Source organism: Grus americana, chromosome 10 (assembly GCF_028858705.1).
Source record: "Grus americana isolate bGruAme1 chromosome 10, bGruAme1.mat, whole genome shotgun sequence".
NCBI lineage: Eukaryota > Metazoa > Chordata > Aves > Gruiformes > Gruidae > Grus > Grus americana.
Window position 1 is genome coordinate 10,629,791 of NC_072861.1, and position 19,478 is coordinate 10,649,268.

The following is a 19,478-nucleotide window of genomic DNA, read 5'->3' on the forward strand; positions in this document are numbered from 1 at the left end:
GTGCAGGCAGCACGGGCAGGGAAGGCAGCACGGGCAGGGAAGGCAGCACAGGTGGTGCAGCAACTGCAGCCTGTTTGCATGTGATTAATGCAGGGCAATAAAGGCTGCCCGAGCTGGGCCCTGCTGTCTTTGGGGGAGCTGTGCCTGGTAAGGGGGTCTGGTATTTTTTGGGGGAAAATATGGGCTGCTTTGTGCTCGGATTTAAGCTCCTTAGGGATTTGCGTTTGTATGTGCAGGCTGCTGGTGGCTCAGGTGCCCTGTGTGGGATGGGGTGGTGCTGCTGTCGAGGTTATAAATTAGCACTAAGTGCTAAAAGCCTGAAGTGGGGACATGGGGGAGGGCTAAGGAGGCAAGGGACAGGGATGGAGAGCTGTGCTGCCTCCAGGGCTGGGACCTGCAGCAGGGTTCACCTCCACGGCACAGGCAGGGAGGTCCCTGGCAGGTACAGGAGGTGGTTGTGCCGTCCCAGGACAAGCCCTGAGCAGTCTGCTCCCCCTCAGGGCACTATGAGTGCTGCTGGGGGGCAGGAGGCTGCGAAGTGCCAGCCCCTGTGCGGGGCAGCCGGGCTGTTATTCCCCCTGGGAAACAATCGCTGCTTGGATGGGGGTAGCAGTATCACACCCACGCAGCCGGGAGCCAGGGCACTGTTATTTATGTACATGAAAAGCCCTTTGTAAAAAATGGTCTATTCATCAAGCAAAACAATTTCCTGCCTAAGGGAGGTGCCCAGAATTTTATTCTTGGTGATGCTTTTGGTACTAATTATCACTTAAGGTTAAAGATGATTGGGAGGAAAAATTAATCCTTGTTATCAGCTTCGTTAGGAAGAGCTACTGCAATGCAAAATATAAACATTTTATGCAAGTGAAATCCATAGCGGCTGCTAATACATCACCCACATGCAGCTCAGGATATCAACTGAAAACAGCTGTCAGTGCGAAGAGTACCGAGCAGTGCTATCGCTGGGTGCCCACCCAGCCCGTGTGCTCTGCCCTGGGCACCCACTGCTGTCCCCTCTGGTCACGCAAATGGACCTTTGGTCTGACTGAGGGTGGCTGCTCTTTTGTTCCAGTAACCTTATGAACAAAATACAGCCCCAAACAGCAGCTGTGCCCCCAGAGCAGCATTGCTTGGCCAAGGTCTGTCCGCACAGGCAGGCAGAGCTGCTGGGATGTATATGAAAGGGTTAAGGAGCCCTTCCCCTGGTAAGGGTGAAAAGGTTTGGGGACATTTGAAAGTGGAAGCAGGGTATGAGCTGTTGGCCAGCAGCCAGACTGCATCACTTTGTGACCATGGTCAAAGCTTTTACATCTCTGGTGTCACCTGCAGGCTTGGGCTCCTGGCACTCCTCTTGCCGTCCCAGAGAACTGGCACTTTAAGCTTTTCTCCTGCCGGACAGGCACAGCGAGTTGAGCAAGATGCTTAGCACGTGCCAGGCACAAAGCCTGTGGTTCAGTGTAGCGCAACTCTCCCCAGCTGTGCTTGGCACGAAGGGCTTGGGTGAAAGGTGGCAAAGCATCTTCCTGTGAGCTTCTCTTGGCAGAAGATGCTTCTGAAATTTGCCAGTGCTGTTGGTCTGTGAGGAACGGGGACTGAGGCAAAAGGAAGGCTCGTGGCTCTGGCAGGAGGCTGGTGAGACTCCTGCAAGGGGCTGCCGGCAGGCAGGGAGCAGTGGCCTCTCCCCTGGCAGCGTGTGGTGCCCGGGGTCACTTGGCTACAGAAGCGACTGTGTTCATGGCAAATATCCCCGGTGATGCAGGGACAAGGCTAGTGAATTACTCAAATTACTTGAATCTCCCCAGTGGTGCACAGAGATTCAATCTCGGCATGGCATTAAATCAAGTCAGTGACATAGATCAAAGGATACTGCTTTAATCACCTCGTTAGGCCACAGACATCATTAGTTACTCATTATGATGTGTTGATACCGGCATTCTCTGTAACACAGTTATGTATGCTCGCTATCAGACATTTTTCTCATCAAATGGGATGTCAATACCTTAACATCTTAATGAGTTACAGTCAATATCCATTGCAATAAAGCTCGTGTTTTCTCATGATTTCATCTACCCTTAGGGTTTTGATTAAAATGGCCACTTTTTCCAGGTAATTGATTGAGGAATTATGGAAATTCTGCATAGGAACGAGCACACGCTTCTACACAGGCTCCAAAAACCTCAGGTTGTCTCCAAGTGCTTTAAAGGCTACAAGGGAGTCTTCCATTTTAATATAGATTTTGGATACTGTTGCTTAATTCTTCTTTCCCAATCACTTGTGAAACAGTTTTAGTATCAAATAAAGTAATTAAAATATCCAAGAGTGTATTGGTAAAATGTTAGAAGTAAATCATTGGTTTGCAAAGGTCTAAGGATGAGAACAAGTGCTGCTGTCAGGTGAGCGCTAGTTCAGATAAACATGCACAAGAGTAAAATTTTCTGATTTACTGTGTTGGCAAAATATTAAATCATTTGTAGGAACATGAAAGCAGGTAGAAGAAGCTGCAGTGTTATTTCAGGCTCAGGTTTAACAAGTGCATGTCTGCAGAAGTTCTCAGTTCTCTAAGCTAGGGGTAGGGCAGCAAATTTAAGCAAAGCAGAGTTTTTGCTAAGTGAACTGTGAAGGAGCTCACCAGTGCAGGGGGAAGGAAAAGTTTGGAGAGTTCCCCAGCTCGCTGACCACTTTTTGTTTTTCATCTGAGAAAAAATGTTTGCGCATCACCAACAGAAAGAAATGAAACATTAAAAGGCAGAGGAAGTAGCAGCAGCCAGCCAGCAGAACTGACTCGTTGCCCCATGGCTGTCCCCCACCCAGATGGACGAGACCAGACACCACGTAGGGCTGTGCCCTATTTTCACTTCATGCAGCCACTGAGGTTAGTTCTGCCTCGACCGTGCTGCATGGGGGTCCTGCGTCAGTCCCTGTCACACTGCCGAATAGCTCTTGGTGAAGCAGTGAGGTCACCTACGCTTCCGTTCCCAGGCTGGCTGCAGCCACGCTCATCGCCAGCACTCTGTGGGCTGTTTTCATAATCTTTCCCGTACAAAGGCTGGGAGAAGCCCGCGTCTGCCTTTTCTGAGTGCTGGTGTGTCAGCTTTGTGGAGGGAGTACTCACTATATGCTCGATGTGCATCCACTCCTGCTCCCCACTGCTATGTACCAATGCCAACTCTTTCCAAATACTGTCAAGCAAACTCTGACCTCTTGTATGTCACTAGTTGCTGTTTCTTAACCTTTATGCCCCGGATGCACGCACTTAATCTCTGATTACACCCGGGAAGTACAGCCATGAAGACCTTGATTGTGGCATGCTTACACGTAAGCATCCTGCTGCGTGCAAGATCTCCCGTTACCACAACTGCACTGCTCCTAGCTCTGGGCTTTTAACGCCAACTGGCAGCGGCTGCAGCTTTGCTGCTGCACTCCTTAGGTAAATCCACGGGGCTTACCCCAAGCTCCTTTCATTCCCCCCAACTCTGATGTGTCCAGGGTCATTTCTGCTCTGCGGTCTCATCATGCTCTTCCACTTCTGCAGCCAGGATGCCCTCGATGCTACCTTGTCTGCTCCTTTCAACCCTGTCGCCTGCCCTGCAGCCCCAGAGGAGATGTGGGCTCACCCCAGGAGCAGTCGTGCCCCTAAGAGGTAGGAAGGAGGGTCCTTGGTTATCAAGGACCTTTGGCTTGTCACAGTTGTCTGCCCAGTCCTCTCCTCTCCTTCAGCCTTCTGGAGACATCGTCCGTGTGGATTTGGGGGCTTTCCTGTGCTGAATTCACAGAGTATAGCCACCTCAGCAGCTCTGCGCGCACCTAAGTGTGGCACACAGGATGAACAGCAATGCCATCCCAGGGGGTCAGGGGAAAGTGGGGGGGAAAAGACCAGAACCTCATGCCTTGAGACTGGGGGGTGGTATCGCTGGTCTGCCCCAGCATGCGTCGCACCTCCCAGCGTTATTGCAAAGCGTACAGATCAAAATCTGCTGAGGGAAGGCTCTTCAAATTGTGTAAAGCAAAGGGTTCAAACCAGATGAACGAGACTGAGCCTCAACTAGTGGCAAAACCTTCCACTTGTATTGCAGACCCTGAGCCCTCCTCAATCCTCTGCCGTTCCCTCGGGCAGCAGCGGAGGTGGGCAGGGGCAGAGCTCTGCCTGCAGCCCAGGGCCCTCTCCTGCCTCCCTGCAGCCCTCTCGCTTCGACCCACTGGGACAAATCCTGGCTCCAGGTAGGTCTTTGTTTGCTGCACTGTGACCTCTTGCTCCTTACAGGGTGTGTAAGTATATTACTAAAATACAAGTAGCTTCAATAATTCCCTTTTAAACAAACCTGCATGACATTTTACACTTCTCCTAATGAGAGACCTAGGGCTGCAGTTTGGGACTGTAAAGCCACATTCAAACTGCCTTTTATTTTAAACCCCTCTTTTATACAGGAAAAGACAGCAGAGGTTTCCTGGATCTAATTTAAATCCTGGATTAGACATTTCTTTACTGTTTATGGCAGTGGAAGACTGTGTGGTTGCTGGATTTGTGGGAATAAGAGAAAAATTGTCATATTCTTAGCAGTCACTGAAAATAGAAAATGAGCCGTTGTGATGCACACCGGAAAACCCCAGCGGTTCCTGTTGCTGAGCTCAGCAGCCTGGAAAGGGCAAACTCCTGGCAGAGCCCAGCTGTGCCGGGAGCGGGCAGGCACCCCAGGGTACACGTGCCCACCCCACCGGCGAGGGCTCGAGGTGCTTGGAGGAACCCTGCGCAGACCTGTCTGTGCCGCTCTGCCCTGCACACACCTGAGCCGCAGGGCCCAGGCGCCCCTATTAAGGAGGGGATATATATATATATAGCAAAAGTATCTGGATTCTTGCAGAGGAGCATGGCCCCCAAATAATGCACGCAGAGGTCAGTGTCGCACTGAAAAGTATGTGGAGTCGTCACCCCAACCAAGCCCCTGGTTCATCCTCAGGGCATCACAACCTAGGAACCCGCACTGAGAGCCAGGCTTGGGTTGCCTGATGTACAAGTGGCTTCTGGTGATGTGTCCCCTTGTCCTCAGAGGATAGCACGCTGTGGAAAGGCAGCGTGGAGTTACCAGCAGGACTGATTTCTCCTGTTGCCCAACTTGTCTGGATCACTGGAGTCCTAAAGTGAGTAAACAAGATAAGAAATCTGCTTAGGAAATACTCTGGATGAAAGCCCCAAGGAAAAATGTGGCTGAAAGCGTTCCTTTACACAAGAAGGAAAAGCCATCTTCCTTCCTTTTTGTGCAGACCTCGCCCCTGTGCTTTGCAAAGGTGCAGGGAGACTTTGCATGTTTGTTTTGAAAAGGAACATGCAGAGGAGGTGCAGGTAACGGTGGAGGTAGAAACAGCAAAGGCAGCAGGGGGAAAGCACAAATATTCAGAGTATCGAGGAGAAGTGAGACGCTTTGGGGCCTGATTGGTGCTGGAGTCAGGCAGAGCGGCCGCAGAAGGAGCCTGGGTCTCTGTGCCCGAGGAGGAGCTCCCACGGCTTTGCTGTGCCCTTGATACGTGGGAAAGGACGCGCAAGCGCCAGGCTCCTGTCTGCCCCTTGCAGCCCGGCTGGAGGTAACGAAGCTTAAAGCCATTTCTCAGTAAAGGAAATAAGCATGCTGGGGGTGCTGGGAGCGGGTGGGAGCCAGGCCCCCTGCTCGGAAGGCAGCTATGTGGCTGCAAACAGCAGTCTCCGGACAGGAAAGGCTCTGTGCTTGGGGGCGCAAAGGACAGCGATAGCCCAGCAGCGGCCCCGGAGGCTGAAGCTGGCCCTGTCCCAGGAGTGGGTCTATTTACCAGCCCACCACCAGCTCTTCCTGGGAAGGCAAAGGGCTGCACGGAGGAGGTGGCTCTGCTGGGCCAGGAGCGCAGCTAGGGCAGCATCCCTCCATGAACGGCTCGAATAGGCAGTGATTCACAAGTGGAAGATGCAAGGGATGGGCTGTAACCACAGCCCCAGCTCTGCCAGCAAGCTCGGGAAGGGGTTGGATGCGGATGAGATGTTTTAGCAGGCTATTCTTAGTACAGCCCGTATAATCCAAACTACTCCGATTCAGATATGGAACCTTTTGCAATGAGTTTACATCCCTAACAATGAGCAAATGTTTTATTTATAGGGTTTTTAAGGACTATAAAGTGCAAGCCTGGCTGAAGAGCGAACCTGTGAGGTGCCGTGCTGACCCCAGCCCCTGGTCTGTTCCCACGGAAGGCCTTTTTGGATGCTCACAGGAACAGCTTGCCTTCAGATTTATGTGAGTCCCTGCTCCCAGGTTTATCAGAAGTCTCAGGAAAACTAGCCTTTCCCTAAAGCCTCACCGGCTGAAGCACACAAGTGAGAACTGTAACTTCCACTTGGGAGGATGCTTCAAGCTGTCGTGTTTATTGTGAAAATCAGAAAAAAATATCATGATGGTAATCCCTGAAAACTTCAGAACCAGAAGGCATGTAAGACATGCCAAATCCATCAGCTGTAATTATTTTTCATTGAAAATCAATGCCATGAGTTTCGAAGGTTTACTTCATGATATTCATGTTTGGGTTTAGTAAAAGTTTTTGCAAGTCAGTGGAGGTTTGCATGCACCTCTGGAGGGAGGAATCAGTGGCCCAGTGCAAGGCTGGCTGCGAGGATGCAGGCTTTCAGCTAACTGTGGTGGGCTTTGCATCAGCTGGGTGTTGGCTTTTTCAGCTCCATTCGCTTCTAAAGGAGGCCTACCTAGAGCCATTAACTCACAAGAAGTGTCATTCACAACTAATATGTTCCTTATCTTTTAATTAGAGTATATATAATGTTAGTAATGATGTATTATCTAAATATTCATTTAAAAGGGTTGTTTTGATGTCAGGCTTGCTTATGTAGGGCCATCAGCATGAGGATATGCATTAAAAACCGATTTAAAATCCCTAAAGAGTTATACAGCCCTGCTTTTTTCAAAGCACTTGACCTTGGAAGTGCTTTAGATTGCTCCTTTCTTATGTTTCACTTATTTATTTTTTTTTACATTGCGCCTCACTTGGCAAACACTAAATTGCAGGAAGTCATGTGCAATAAGGGACAGAAACAAGTTCACTTTATTTGGCTGTTAGTACTGTCATTGGCGTGATGAGGAAGGGAATGACAGCACCTGAAATGTTGGAGGAGACCCTCGGCTTTCATCTAGGGATAGGCTCGTGTATTCCTCTGCTGGGATCATTTTAGCATTTGGTCCCTTTTTCTCGAGCTCAGTATTTGTTTGGGAGCCTGGGGGTTGCTCACACATTGTTTGCTGTAGACTCACCTCGTTTAGCAAGAAAAATGCTGTCTCTGGTGCAGGCAGCTGCCAAGGGAGCACAGGTCCTTGGGAGGTGGCTCCCAGACCGGTACTTCTCTGGGGCTGGGACAGCCCCGCGTGTGCCAGCGGAATAAACCCCCGGCAGAGGTGTCTAGGCATTTCTAGGACAAAGAGCAATGTTATGCTGGAAGCTGATGCTGGCTACCTCGAGAAGGCCAGTCTGAAAAGCCATCCCTTCTGGGCTCTCCAGAAAGCGTCCCCCAGCAGGCTGGGTGCCGTTGGGGTGCTGGGTGCCTGCGGCAGTGTGCGCAGCCCGGGGGTGGCCCTGTCTGCACTGCCTGCGCTGATGCAGCTGGGCACCCCAGAGGGGTTTGCAGCCTGCGCGGTCTGAGAGGCTGCCTGGGCACAAGTGTCAGAATTGCAATAATACGGTTAGTTCAAGGGCACATCTGGAGGATGTCTGACATCCAGTGTCTAATGAGAACGTCCCGGACGCTGGCTGGTAAACTGAGCCGCAGGGGTGGTGACACCGGTGGGCACTGTGTCTCCCAATCTGAGGGCCTTAGGTCTCCCACTTGTGTTCCAGCTGACCTAAACAGATCAGCAGCTATCTCCTTCCCACGTAAGCGTATCCAGTCCTGAGTCTCTGCTGTTCATAGCCTGGTGTAGTAACAAAAAAACAGAGCCTGTTCCAGTCTCCGTTAATACACAGCTGTAGAGCAGCATCTCCACGGTCCCACCAGGCTGCCTGCAAATAGCCACTAGACCCTGTAGGAAAGAGAGGGCAGATCGAACGTACACGGTACTTGGATGTAGGTTTACTGCCGGTTTTGTAAGGATTCCAGCCCTGCGTGGTTAGGTATGGAGTGGGTGTGTTGCTCCTCGGAGAGCTGCCATGAGCCCCCTAACTAAAACCTAAGATGGTGTTTGAACCTTCAACAGCCAAACGGGAGACGGAAAGGCACATCTGTGTGATCAGAGGTAAGCCAAGCAGACCTGGGAAAAACAGGATGGGAGAGAGACACCAAAGAGCAGGTTTGAGACACGATGGCCGCCTCTGAGCTGCGGTAGGAAGTCGGGACAGGTCTGTGATCAGATCTAAACAGAGCTGAGCTGTGTTCAGAGCCCTGCTGCATGGGGTTTTAACCAGAGACAGAAACCTGAATCATCCAAAATGTTCGCAGACGAGAAATACCACTGTATACTGAAGTGTTGAAGACTTTCATACTGATGTGCTTAATCAAAACAACGCAGCCTGGCACTTCGAGCACCAAACTGTCTGACAGTGAACCACGTTTCTCCATTGCAGCACGCCAACAGGCAGCAGTCGTAGAGGTCGGTGCCCTGCGCAGCCCTGCAGACCGGGTTTCCTGCTGGGATGTCGCCTCCCAGGATTCATCCAGGCTCAGGTGACAACGCAGCTGGAAGATGTGATCTTATTTTTAGGGAAAACAGCAGGTTAAAAAAAAGTTGTTCTTGTTGAAATGTGAGTGATGGGGAACCCACGGTGTTTTCCCAGCTGCAGACTAACTTGGCAGCTTGGCTGTAGCATGTTTTTTAGGCAGTATTCCAGCAAAACACTCGAGTATATGCTTAATTAAATCATGTGAGAAGTTTAAAGGGCTTGAAAGCATGCAGCTAAATGCTTTGCTGGGGACTTAATATTAATGCCTCAGTTTCCTTTCTCCAACATAGAGAAAGAAATATTTACTTCCCGTACAGAGTGCTGACAAGCTTAATTCAATCTTACTTGTAAAGCGCCTTCTGGGCCTTAGGGAAAAGGTGCTATAAAAATCAGAATATTATTCTACGCTCCCTGGCAAGAAAGCTCTTAGCTTTATATGTTGTCCTACTGGTGATACATCTCCCTCTGGCCGACAGCAGGAACAATTAATGTATATAAACCAAAAGAGGCTCTTTAGAAGGTTTGTGCTCCGTGTAATCTGCAGACACCTGATGACAAATCCAAATCTGAAAAGATGGAAGTCAGTGGTTTTAAGGGATTTTGGTGCAAAAACGTGCATGTGTGTGACTTCAGAGCAGCAATGGGAAAAGGGCTGTTTCTCCAGTAATGTATTTTTTTTTATTCCCCATTCTCTTTTACAGCCTTTGCTACGAATTTTTCAGTTTTTCTGGTCTTTTATAAGTTAGCAAACTGTGCTCTAACACTGTTCTCTTATTTCAAATTTTCTTAATTGGATTGAAAAGAATCTGGAACCGACCTCAGAAGCAGCCGGAGTTAAGTGAAGTCAAGGGAACTGCTGCCAAGGAGAGGCCTGCGAGTGAAGCCAGCATGGGAGAGGTTAGGGTAGGGTTTATTTTTGGAAAATCCAGATTATAATTTAGAACAACCCTCTAATTGTGATTCTGCATTTATACATGTTGAAAAATACTGCTCAGGACAGAGTCTCCCAAGAAACACACGTTTTCCTTAAGGTTTGCTGGCATCACTACAGCTAACATGGGTGTATTAGACATTTTTAACACTCTGTCTTTTCATGCATTGAAATACAAGTTTACTGTAATGCCTGCTCCTTTGCCAAAAGTGAGTGAAAAAGTGTTGCTTCAAACTATCTCCCCAGGTAAAAGCCAAATGACTGAAAATATGAAGCTCTTCACTGTTAGTTATTGTGTATCCTCATTTCCTGCCTATATTGCTGAACGCTCTGTTCTGACTGAACTCAATGGTTTTTTCCTATTTTTGTCTTCTTTCAATGACAAATGATACTTAGACTACCACATAGTAAAACAATGAGAATCATAGCTACTCCTTTGGCATTTTTTTATGTTTACTGTGTATTTCATTTGCAATATTAGGTTGAAAATGAATTTCAACAAATTTCTTGAATACCTGACAAGGTAATAATAGCAAGTCGTAAATGACTTTTTTAAGAATTTTTTTAAAGTATGAACATTGGCAACTCCCTTCTCCATTTGTGTATGTGTTTCTGCCCTGCCTGTCCAGGATACAACCTCTTTACGGAAATATTCCCTCTTCTATGCCTGCTGCAAGTGGCACACAATGGAGCCTCATTACTCAACAGAGACTCTGTGCCATGAAAAATAAATAATTAAACCTCAACTATTTCAGTAGGTAAATACTGCCTTTCTCACTTGTGTGCACAGAGCAGCCAGTGTTCCATGTCTCCAGCAATCTCCTCTAGGGGTTCAACCCCCGTGAAGACCTCTGGTATGAAACCTTCACGTGCTGGGAACACTGTTTGTCACCCCCTGGGACTGTCCTGGGGTGAAGGGATCAGCTGGGATACGAGTCCCCACCCCTCCTCGGGCTGCTGGGTTGGAGTCAAGGGAAGTTTATGACCAAACTATGTGTCCATCACACTCATGGACCCTTCTAGAGCTATAGTTTCTATATGTGCCAGGAAGCATTCATTTTCTGCTCCCCCCCATGTTTTTTCTCTAGTTCAGCTAAGGTTGGTTTTATCATAGCTGGCATGGTACGTGGCCTGGGAGTTTCACACAAATACTCTAGAAGATGAAATGCTGTTTGGCTTCCATTGAAAGAGAGAAGAAATGCAGACCTGCCTACCTGGGATTCTCTGGCTCCACAGTTTTGAGGTCAGTGCTGCCCTGACAATTCCTAGCAACTGTGGGTAAAAACAGGATTTGGGGGGCAGCGAGAACCACCACTGTCTGGTCAGTCTTACTCTCCTGTCTAGACTCAGCAGTTTATTTTCATCTACAACTTAGTGTGTTTTCCCCTTGTTTTCTTCACCTCTGGCTTGCCCATTTTTCTTCTTGTAACTATATTACTGAAAATATATATATATTCCCTCACCCCAGAGAAGTCTGAGGGAATCTCTGGATTTTCTCTTCAACATAAGCTGTGGCTTCTCTGCGTGCGGTGGCACCTCAAGTGCTTTATTTTGTAAGTGAACTTCAGGTTACTGCTTTGCTAGATATTATGTACGTAAACTGGGAACTGATGAGCGCCCATGGTGCTTTTGAGTAATGATGTAAAAGATCAACACCAATTTGGTTGTCATTTCTAAATCACTCCATTCGAAACTTCTAATGAGAGTTGTTTGAGGGGCAGGGTATGTCAATTAGATCGTGTGGCTCTGGCTCGTGTAACGAGCGCAGGCTTAATCCTTGCTAATGCCGTACAAGCATTATACAACCGTCTGGAACTGCTGCCAGGTAATAAAGCTTTTGGGTGCCTGTTGTGCAGGTGGAGGAGACTGTTATCAAAGGGGAAATCCCACCGTGCAAATGAAAACCAGCATTCCTGGTCAGTGCTCAAGATCTGCAGAGGGAAATGGAAACAGGAGCAGCCAGGTAGCAGTCAGAGGGTGCGTGGCATAACGCGGGCGGTGGTGGTGGGGTCACAGGTGCCCTGGCAGCACCCCCGGTGCCTGAGCTGCCGCAGGGCCCGTGTGAGCCTGGCCCACCTCTGCCGTACGGGACTGAACGGGCTCTGGCTACAGATGGCTGTTGCCGGGACAAGTTTCCATTGCGATGAGGACCCGGCTTTCAGATTTTTAGACGTAAGGGATGTGAATCCAGAAGGCTGATAACAAAGCAGCGATGAAGATTCAGTGCTACAGTGACCAGAGCCATGGAGGAAGTGGGAGAAATGGACTTCACAGTTTGGGTCTTCACGAGTTGATGCTGTGCCGGGGAGTCTGGAAGGCATCTGCCATAAGTTAGAGCAGCCCTAAAGGTGCTGCAGTTCATGGCAGCCTCCTGAGACAGAGCCCAGGAGCTGTATGAATGTATCCTCTTTCCAGCTCCCTCACTCAGTCCCTTTCACAAACAACATATTTACTTAAAGAAGGGAGGGGAAAAAAGATTGCAAGTCTTGGTATGATGCTTCTTTTGTTTGCCAAGCAAAAATCTGAAAGCATTAAATGTGCAGAACAATTGACTTGGTGAAGCAAAGCTGAGGAACGGCTTTAAATGGGACATGTATTTGTTGCTGGAGCTTCTTTGCGATAGCTGATGACAGTTTGCTACTGGCTCCAGACAGTGGAAAAAGTCATCTCAATGACAGCAAACAAGCAGGGACAAAACCCTCCCCTTCTTAAAATCAGAGCAAGGAAACGGGCTCTGAGCATGACGGGCTGTGACTAGGGCCCTGGTTTTGAAACGTGATCCATGTGTGCAAATCCCACAGAGATCAGATGCCAAAACTGCAGCACTACTTTGACATTTCAGTTGAGAAGGAGAACAAATGTGTTCTGTACTCATCTTTTCTTTTTTTAAGCAAAAACAATTAACTTTGAAACAAGGGCTTTGATTGCTATCTCTCTGACGTCAGCTTTACATTGATGTAATTCTATAGACTGGTGGGATCGTTGCTGATTTGCACTGGTGTAAGCAGGAGAACAATCGAGCTCTGTGTTTTCCAGGCAGTGAAGTTGCCCATGTTTTGTGCAAAGAAACTCAGTTAAACAACTTAAAGGGAAAATAAATTAATCAAGAAATTCAGAAGGAGCCAAAAGCAATATAAGCACAGATACAGCCACAATGTTCTAACTGTATCTCTAGTTTAAAAAACCCCTAGCCTAATTAAGTAAAGATTGACTTTGCTATAAATATGTACAGTGATCTTTTTCACTTTCAAGTTTTAATTGACATCCAAAGGTGAGCAATTTAATAACTTACTGCAATTTTAATTTTTTTTAGTATACGTACTGTACTTTTTTGCTTTTGTTTGAGATCCTTGAACAAATGTCAGCTCCCTTCCCCTTCAAATAATGTTATACAACATGAGAATAAATCAACTGTCAGGATTAAAATTATAATTGATCTAGTGTGAAAGTAGCAAATAAAGCACTACCCAATATAGCCCAAGTTGAAATCCTAGCTCACTCTGTATGAAGGGGAATTGACCTTTGTATGTGGGCCAAGGATTTCACCATGGATGACATTTGCCAGGCATGGTTGTATTTTTTTTTTTTACACAGCAAAGTACAATCAGGCCTTTTAGTGTTTAGCTTTTAATGTTTTGGGGTTTTTTTGCTACAGTTACTATTATGGTCTCACTTTCAGAGGATGCCAGACTCCTGAAAAGAGAAACTGTTTTGGTTTAGGTGCAGTAAAGTGTACAAGTACTACACTTGGGGTGGGAGATGTAGGCTTGGTCTTTATCGCAAAAATTTTGGTCTATGAAGAGAGTGGAGTTGGGCCCATGACTGAGATACCTGACTCCTTGGCAGGGTTGGTTGAGCTGTAGTGTCCTTCGCTATGCACTATGCAATTACAGGAGAGCACCTAATGAGTGAAATTTTAGGGAATACTTTTTTAATCTTAAAAAAAAAAACTTGGGAACCAGCGAAACCTGAATCTGGGTAATTCTCACACTTCTGTATGGAAAAATCAGCTCTGTGTGCAACCCTTTCTGTTCAGTGCTGTTTCCATTTGATCGTTACTGTTAACATGGAGTACATGCCACTCAATAGCCACGAATATATTAGAAGGGCTCTGGCTAATAACTATGCAACTAAAATTTTTAGAACGAGGCCACGGCAGTTTTGCAATAGCTCTCTGGCATTTACCTAATAAGGCCCAACTCACTGACTACTTAGTAAATGAGATGCAACTTCTCCTGTAAACCATGCATGTGATTACGTTAAATATTGCCCTGTATTTAACAACGTGCTACTTTCCTGCCCTGCTCTCTCGTAAATCTAGTAGGAGTTGTAGTATTAATTTAGCATGGGTGGAACTGTAGGCTGGGCTTGTTGTTCCAGCAAGGTAATTGCTTCTCTACATAAACAAATTATCCTTTTCCTTCGTGGTGCCTGTGGAAAATTGTCTGTAATTTCAATACATTGAGCAGGGTAGCTGCAGTAATTCTTTAATGTGTTGCAAACATGCTCACTGTGTCGATTTTCTCCTAGGTGCAACAGCTATGCTTGCAGGGTGAGGTGTGCAACAAGACGGCCCTTTGGAGGGATGCTGGCTCTGCTCCACCTGTGACCGCTGGGCTCTGCTACGAAATGGCTACTAGTGTGACGGAGGAAGAGTGCTGCCGGAACCTGGCAAGTCCAAAGGCCTGCCTGACAGAGGCCGAATGGGATGGCAAGTCTGCAGACAGTCGTGTAGAAAAACTTGGGAAAAGGTGGTTGTGGTCCAGGCTCCAGATGGGGAGCCAGTAGCAGTGGAGGCACGTGAGGGCAAAGGCTGTGACCGTGAGTCCTGCCGCCGATGAGAGCTGCCCGAGCCGGGAGAAGCTGGCTGGGGTGTGCCGCCAGCTTGTTGGTTCAGTGCTAACCGTGACCCAGCTGCTGTGGTAGGAGAGGGAAAGCAAACAGGGCTGGCACAGGCCTCAGAAGTTGAACTTCATGAACTCCTACCAGATGGAGTTACACCAGCAATTAATTTGGTGCAATGACTTGTGCAGAACTGCACTGGAAATCGTTGCAAGATGGATCAAGCCATTAGCAATAGGAAAACAGCATTGCAAAACTCCAAACACCTCCTTCCAAGTGTTATGCACTCAGTTTCCACTGAAATTAATAGAAATAATATAATTGGGGTGCTTGGATTCCTGCCGGATCACTGCAATGGGTAACTGGGGTATAGCTTCTGGAGGTACCTGCTCAAAAGTAAACTGAGAGTGCTGAGTGGTGAGACATGACCTAGATGGGAAACAGTTCTTGTGCTTCTATTTTCCTAAAACCTTCTGTAGGTGACATCTTGCTGTTTCTCTTGGCAAACATGTATCTCTGGCTTCTGTTTGGGGACTGTCAGGGCTTGCTGCTGCTACAAAAACTTCAATTTTAATATGAAACCCTATATATTCTGATTAATGTTTCCATCAAGCTTAGTCCTGGGTAAACATTGTGTAATGTTAGCATTCATCAGTGAACTTGCACAATCCCCTTGAAAAAATATTGGGGGGGGGGAAGTTTCCAGTCTAGAATGAATATTACAGCCACAAAAAGATCTTCTATGTAAAAGAGAATCACTTCCCTCTCTTTCAGAAATTAATGATCTAATCACAAGTAGATCGTTTACTTTTCAGTGCATTACTGCCTGATTAGTCAAGTGCTGATGCAATGGAACTTAACTGCTGTGATCTTACCAAGTAGGTATCTGCTTGGAGTGACATTTATACAGAACGGGCAGGTAGTCTTTTTGTAAAGCAGAACCTTTATGTGTCTTCAGCTTCACGCTTCTATATTTCTATTACCACCAGTCACCACTTCAGATGAGACAGCACTATTCTCTTTTGGAGCTGGTATCTAATTGCACATCACAGATCAGTTGCTAAAGAAGCACACAGCCTTTATGAAATATCATTTTAGGAATTGCTCCAAACAGACGAGATTATACACGTTACTGTTTCCAAAGTGAATTATGGAAACGCAGGAAGGGCTTAATTTCTGTTGGCAAGAAGGCCTGACTGCTAGACCTCAGCCTCTGGAAGAGCAACAGAAGAAGAGATTCCATCCTGAGAGGTGCTAAGCTCCTGTTGCTGCTGCCAGAAGAGTGAAGGCGGTGTGGGGCATCCCATGTGATTGGGGGAACTTGAGGAGCAGCACAGGACAGGGACCCGGTTGCTTCCAACTAAAGGAATCTTGTGTATGTAAACAAGGTTTAGTAGCAAAGTATCGAGTCCAGGAAATTATTTCTGGCAAGGAGGATAAGCTTTCCTTTTGAGAGGAGTGCAATTACTGCTCTGTTGTTCTCATAGTTCCCTCTCAACTTAGTCTTGGCTGTGTCTCCAGTGAGAAAGTACTACTTGGAAAAAAAATAAGGAATTTGAGAGCACATAGGGGAAAAAACCCCCACCCAGATGTCATTTTACTAATTTCAAAAAGTGAACTGAGGAGGTAAGAACATCATAATAGCTATATATTTTTACTTTGAAAGGGCCAATCAGTAGTGAAATTAAGCAATGGAGGTTTTTGGGTAGGAACATGAAAAGATAAATCCCTGTAAGTTACTGAACACCAGGGTCTAACAGTAGAGCACCTGCTGATTTACACTTGCTATGTTTGTTTACTCTCTTCAAAATATGTAGCACCAGGAGCATGATTTGTGTATTTCTAAGAAAGAAAACTAAAATATTGCTGTTCCTATTCTGTCACAGATCCTAATTTTCCAGTCATGGGACAGGTTTCCTGTAGAAGTAACTCCACTGACTAAATTGATGCACTTATACCAGGGAGAGCTGATGTAGCAAGATGAGAATCAAGCTCATAGGCCAAAACTTTCAAAAATAAGTATGTAAAATTAGCTGCCTAATTCCATAGATAGGAACCTGAGTAGAGGTGGGCTGATTAAAAATGTTGCAGATTGACAAAGTCTGCTGAAGACAATGGGAGTTGGAGATGTGTTTTCCTCTGAAAATCGGACTGTTTTATTTACATGCCCAAATACTTCTATAGGTTAATGTTGGATTGATGGTTTTAATTTCCTATCCCTATGTATAACCCAGTACCCTGGGTTCTCATGTAGTACTCCATAGAATGTGAACATAGCCCACCTTGCCAGACTTTCTGATCTGACAGTTTATGTTTGGGGACTGCAAACAAAAAGATGAGATGAATTTACTTTCCTCTCTTTGATCCTGAGGCAAGCCCCAAATGTAACTGAGAGGGGCCTACAGGCTGGTCAGAATTATGCCTCTGAGAAGCTTTCTGGAGGAACTCCTGCACAGGCTGGAGATGCACACAGAACAAAACCTCTTCTGCAGCTCCCACCATCGAGTTTTTCCTGCCAGCGTGAAACAAAGCAAGTGGAGGAAGTCTGGAAGCACTGCCTTAATGCCACTCAGATATCTCTGCGTGACGTAGTGAGCCACGTTACCTGGAAAGTGTAAGGATGGGAAGTGCAGCTTGGGCATTTCTAATGTATTTTTGAATCTGTATCTGTTGATGCTACTGATATACTTAAATCTAGATGTTAAATAAAGATGCATGGGGCTAAAACATATACTCAGAAGTATTGGAGGCTGAAGCCAACAGCAGTAACACAAAGATAGGCATACATACAGAAGACAATTTTCTCAAGCTATCCTTGCTACTGCAACTGTAGGTATCTTGACAAAGAACTAGGATGAATTGTCTTCCACTCAACTAGAATCACTTACCTGTACATACTGATGAATTAAAAACAAATCCAAAATGGTTATAAACCCTAAAAGTAAAGTTTTAGAATATACTGACATTTTAATTATATTGGTTTACAATTCTCTCAGTTTCAGTAACAGCTGGCTCTTCTGTTCTTGTGGACTAATAAATTCCTACAAGCACATAACTCATTTCTATTTAATGCTCTTTCCAAAGTGGTTACTACTGGTGACAAATTACAGTTGATTCTTCATAGGGGTTTTTTGGTACATTTCACATTTGTTTAATTGCATACTGTATCTCCTAGTTTATATCTGATTGTCTTCATTCTTTGCCTATAATATTCTCCCGAGTGCAGTGACTTTATACCACAGAGGTGGCAGCCATGTCAAAAGCAGCTGTGTCACATCACTTAACAGGCAGTAATTGTCTCCAGGAATCACAGGAATCTTGATCTGCTGCATCAGACATTTCTTTGACAGCTAAAGCTGAAAAGACACTTGGGGATATAACCTAAAATACACTCAGTCCTAGGTTGCAGGGACTGTGCCAAAAGTGTAAAGTGCTGAAGTTCTGAAGGAAAACACAGATGTACATTTATCTTGATTTATTAAAAAAAAAACCACCCAAACTTCATTTCTATATGAACGAGGCTTATGTGACAACACTGTGTCATGCTGCCCTAAGTAGGGATTTTTTTTTTTTTTTAATCCAATGGCCAGTTTCAGCCAAGCTTCACGTGTGGGTAGTGTTCATAAGTCTGATGCAGTTCAGGAAAAGGGGGTAAAGCGGCCCTGTTACGATTTCCACTGAGGAAGAGGCTGCCACCAAGACTCATTCTTTTCAACACCAGAGACCGTATGTGTGAGAGCTGCCGTGACTGCACGCATGCTGCAGCCCAAGGTCTCACCGGTCTAGACACCAAAGTTAATCAACCGAGAGACGCAAACTGATAAGAAACCTGTTTTTGACCCTGCTCGTGCTCCCAGAAGTATGTGTTGGTCTAGACTTGGCAGTGGGAGGCAGTTAAAGTTCTCTCAGCGTTTCTAAGCTAATCCTGCTTTTGTGCGATATGTAATGCAGCCATATGCTTTTCAGATGTTTTAACCTGATGTTCAGCTTCTGACGTCAGAAATGCATTTCAGTACTGTCGTTGTTCTCAAAAATTTCCAAGTATGTGTAAGCGAATTCCCATGGTTGAAGCCCCTTATGCCATAGTTTCTCTGTGTATTCATGGAGCGCTCATCATTTGGTTGGTGACTGGGAGGAAATTTAGGAGTTCAAGGCCATTTTTAGCCATTTTAGCCTAAGTCCACAAATTTGTTTGGGATGTTTATTGGGATGTTTATCCTTATTTTGCCTTTACTATTATACATGAAATATTGTATAATTAAATCTCTCGAATCATTCTCAATTTTCTGTTCTGCTTTTTTCAGATCTGAAACTAGATCCATGAAGTAATGGGAAACTGTACAGTTAGTATTTGGCTCACTAATTAAGAAAACACTATGGAAAAAGTGCTCTGAGTGATCATTTTCTTAGAAGTTGGGCCTGTTTGTTTCTGGTGAACTGTTTAAAAAAAAATGTTGAAGTGAGGTTAAGACTTTAATAACTATTAAAAAACACTACATGAAGAATAACAGTTAAATAGCTACAGTTGTAGTTAAACCGTAGAAAGGCAGATTTGATTTTGACTGTAAAACCAATATTAGAACAAGCTACAAACTAATTTGCAATGTCTTACAGCAACAATTAGTGGCCTAAAGGATGTGACTTTTCATTAGGATGACTATCAGCGGTAGGAGGATCTGACAGGTGGCTGAATCATGCCCAGTGTAGTCATGCTGAGCTTCACATATACATACATCTACAGCATTTATTGCTCAGTCAAATTCCTCCTTTTATAACTCTGGATTGCCACATTTGCAATTATATTGCATCCGGCAGAGAGCTCTCAGATCTGTAATTACCAAACACGTCTACAGCAGTCACACAGCAGCAGAAGTGACATTCATGTACTCATGAGCGTAATATCAAAGCACTGCATGTGATACCCTCCTACTTGCCAATGTATTTCGGGGTATGACTGAAACGAGAGGTGTTTACCGGACAGATTATTCTGTGAAGCACCCTCCCAGTGTAATGATGTACAGCTGATAAA

General features: G+C 45.9%; 1 long non-coding RNA gene across 4 annotated transcripts; it reads left to right on the forward strand.

The window, feature by feature from the left end:
- The first annotated feature begins 3,316 nt into the window (after positions 1-3,316).
- LOC129210993 (uncharacterized) lies at positions 3,317-18,712 on the forward strand. Of its 4 annotated transcripts, none has more exons than XR_008578702.1 (7): positions 3,317-3,427; positions 3,533-3,640; positions 6,120-6,254; positions 8,581-8,680; positions 9,480-10,850; positions 11,464-11,584; positions 14,138-18,712. It is a non-coding gene; the product is annotated as an uncharacterized LOC129210993 (long non-coding RNA). The 4 variants fall into 4 exon arrangements; XR_008578703.1 differs by having other exon boundaries at positions 3,369-3,640; positions 9,480-9,573; positions 10,398-10,850; XR_008578700.1 differs by having other exon boundaries at positions 3,369-3,640; positions 11,464-11,570.
- The last annotated feature ends 766 nt before the right edge of the window (positions 18,713-19,478 follow it).